The 3,133-nt window shown below is 44.5% G+C and overlaps 1 protein-coding gene across 1 annotated transcript in view; it reads left to right on the forward strand.

Annotated features, from left to right (window-relative positions):
* Window positions 1-2,260: 2,260 nt before the first annotated feature.
* Window positions 2,261-3,133, forward strand: part of Sdr42e1 (short chain dehydrogenase/reductase family 42E, member 1) — a 23,546-nt gene continuing 22,673 nt past the window's right edge. Inside the window, exon 1 of the mRNA XM_005413243.2 lies at window positions 2,261-2,512. The gene's annotated coding sequence lies outside the window, so the exon portion shown is untranslated. The remainder of the gene's footprint in view (window positions 2,513-3,133) is intronic.

Here is a 3,133-nt window from a genome sequence, read left to right on the forward strand (position 1 = left end):
TTTACATTTTTTATGATATTTACACATGTCTGATTTATTTCACTTATGTTTATGGTCTCAAAGTTCAACCATTTAGAAATAAATGTCTCAATTTTATCTTTCTTTTTGGCTGAGTAATACTCCATTATATTAAAAAAGCCACATCTTTTTCATCCATTCATTAGTTAATGGGCGTTTGGGTTACTTCCAAGATTGAGCTATTTACAAACTGTACTGCCATTATAAGCATAGGAGCGCATATATTGCTGTAGTATGATGCTTTCAGTTCTTCTAGAAAGATACCCAGAAGGGGAATAGCTGGGTTGAATGGGACCTCTAACCCTAGTTTTGTGAGGAATCTCCACACTGACTTCCACAGCGGTTGCACCAGTCTACACTACCACCAACAGTGGAGAAGGGTTCCTTTTTCCCCACAGCCGTGCCAGCATTTATTAGTTGTTTTCTTGATAATAGCCATTCTTTCCAGGGTGAGATGGAATATCAGTGTAGTTTTAATTTGCATTTCTCAAATGACCACTAATGTTGAACATTTCAGGGCTCACTATTAAAGATTTTAATGTCTACTGTTAATTTATACTGTTGTTCGACTCTTTGTGACATTCTAAAAGTTGTGCTTTTCAAACTTATGTTAGCTGGCCAGGTATGGTGATGCACGCCTGTAATCCCAGCACTCAGGAGGTTGAGACAGGAGGACTGTTGCAAGTTTGAGGCCAAACTGGGCTACAAAGTGAGCTCAAGGCCAGCCTGAACTGCATAGCGAGACCCTGTCTCAAAAAGACCAAAAATAAATAAATAAATAAAAACGCAAAAAACACACAAAATAAACATATGTTAGCTGGAGTTATCTACTACTTGAAATCCTAGAAGTATAATATCAGCGTCTGTGAGAATTTGGTGAGCTGGTAGGTATGAAAGTAGTTGTTAATGTATGAAGCATTGTATACCTATAAGGAAGTCTGACAGCAAATTGATCTTTCAGATTTATTATTGGGAGAAACAAAATGAAATAAGTATTGCACATAAACTCACACTGAGGCCAGGCCACTGTCATTTCCTGGTTATTTCTATCAGATTTCTTCTCGAGACTTTTACAAAAGCAACTCACTAAATGGCAGTGGAATATTACAAAGTTTGTGATTTTCCTTTAAAGCATTGTCTACATTTTGAAAAAGTCCTTGGTGGCACAAGAATATTCACATTTAAATTCACCACTTCTCATGTTTATCAGCACACAGGAAATCTGGGTACCCTGGGAGGATCCTGGAATCGCCCACAGACAATCTATCTTCTGTAAGGCATCCTCAAGGGATCTTTTCTTCCTTGGCTGCTAGTCTCTCAAGAGCACATTGTTGGTCTCCCACCCACCGAGTCCCTTTCCTCATCTCTTCTAATAGTTATGTATCTCCAGCAGCCACAACAAAGCTGTCCCATAAGACCACTGGCACAACCCTCCCCTAAAACAACAGGATCACAGCTGAGTATTAAGACAGGCAGGAAAGTCAGGGTCCTATTAGAGAGGCCAGTGCCAGGGACTTGGTTTTCTTTATCTGGCTTTCATTTTTGTACCTGAGGCCTTCAATTTGTCCTTATGGCTTTGTGTTCTCAGTGACAACTGAACAGTAAAGGACTTAATTCCTATGAGCCTCTTTGCTTCTGAATGTGGTACCTGTTTTATCGGTAAGAGAAGCACATGAAGTCAAAACCTCCATTCTTTGAGTCACCAGAATAAAGTCCTTCCATGCAGGGTTCCATTCTACAGTGCAAGTTCGGGGAATGGGGTGTACACAGAGTGTGTAACTCTCCATAGAACCATGATCCTAACTAGGAGAAAAAAGAGGCCTACAAAGAATGCCAACCTTCCTTTCCACTTGGCTTTTAAATCCTTGGTTCCTTCAGCAATGAAAGAATCACCGTGGCATCACTACTTCCCAGCAACCAAACAAGTAGTGCTAGACAAGGACAATCAAGGTCACAGGAAAACCTACAGGCACACATAGACATGGAACCACAGAGATAACAGATTTTAAAATACATGGAGAGTAAATACTCACTCACCTCTAGAGCCATCACTCATCTGTCCCACCCATGAGCAATCCACCCCCGTGTCCACCCATCCATCCGCCCATCCATTCATCCAAAGCAATTCTGACTGAACTAGCCACCTTCTTTGGTCAGGGCCGCACCCAGCTTTAGGGGTACACAACGACGGAGGTGAAAGTCTAAAAGCAAAAACTGGAGGTGGGCGGAGCAGTAGAGGTAACCCTGAACGGGCTCCTGAGACGCTGGAACACAAGGACTAGAGAAGTGGAAAGATTCGCTGAGAGAATCCGCAGCCCAAGCACAGGTGGCATAGAGATCCAGAGCCCTCCAGACTTCCTAGAGAGGCCCGGAAGTGGCTCCGGGAGGCCGGTTTCACCGCTCAGGCGTCCGTGCGGGGGCGGCGGGTCGCGCAGTAGGTTTGGACCGCCGCGCCTTGTGTAGTCTGCGTGTGTCGCCGCCGCCTGCCGCCGCAGTGAGTGCGCGGGGTGGGGGGGCAGCTGTGGTGACAGGTGGCAGCTGCAGGGTTGGGGACGCTAGTAACACCGTTCCGGGTGTTTCACTTTTTCTGGTTCAAGGGTGCAGGCTCAGCGTGCCACTCTAGAATGTCACCAAGGCCGCAAACTCTCTCTCTTCTCTTTTTCTTCTTGGGCTTGTCTTTGTTTTGTGTTTTCTCCTCCAAGATAGTAGGTTCCACGCTTAGAGCTCCACCCTCCTCGCAGTCGGGCCAGACTTGATTCATGATTTCCTTTCGCATGGCACTTGGGGGGAAGAGAGTATCTTCACTTTATGACAAATGCTTATTAAGATTTCCCATTTAGCGAGGCACTATGAAGTTTCCATTTAAAATGGATTGTTTCTTTTGGGTAAAAAAAAAACTTTTCAATCTAAGTAAAACCTAGTAGACGAGTAGCAGTACTGAGGTGCGAGGTATGACAGCGACTGAGGAGGTGGTAAGGTACCGATCTGAGTGAACGGGGCTTGGCACAACCCTACTGCGAAGCTTTATATTCTGTGATAGTCCGGAGGATCACCCTTACTGGAGCCCAGCGTGGGCAATTTAGCAACTTAGACTGTCTCAGAAAATAAAAGGCTG

The sequence above is a fragment of the Chinchilla lanigera genome, unplaced genomic scaffold (genome assembly GCF_000276665.1).
Source record: "Chinchilla lanigera isolate Chin_1 unplaced genomic scaffold, ChiLan1.0 scaffold00163, whole genome shotgun sequence".
NCBI classification, from domain to species: Eukaryota; Metazoa; Chordata; class Mammalia; order Rodentia; family Chinchillidae; genus Chinchilla; species Chinchilla lanigera.